Raw genomic sequence first — 379 nt, forward strand, 5'->3', positions numbered from 1 at the left:
TACTTCAAAAAAACAGCTTCACAGAGGCTCCTACGATAAACTAAGGACAAGCATTAAACGTCACCAATTGCTCTGCCAAAGCAACTAAAGTTTAACATTCTACCTCCAAACAAAAATATTAGGTACACTACATTTTGGAGTTGTTTGGGGTGTCATTAAGCAGAGAGCTCCTTGTTACTTAGAGCTATTTGGCAAACAACATCAAACTCAGAAACATGTAAGTTACTATACAAATAAAGAACAGGATCGTTTTCTGCACTGCTTTTGATTTAGCTAACAAACCACCACAAAAGGAAAAGAGATTTCATTGCCTTCCTGACTTTGGTGAGTACCAGCAGCAATAGCCCCAAAACGCTTCCAGGAAACAATTATTACGCAT

This window comes from Tetrao urogallus (assembly GCF_951394365.1).
Source record: "Tetrao urogallus genome assembly, chromosome: 7".
NCBI classification, from domain to species: Eukaryota; Metazoa; Chordata; class Aves; order Galliformes; family Phasianidae; genus Tetrao; species Tetrao urogallus.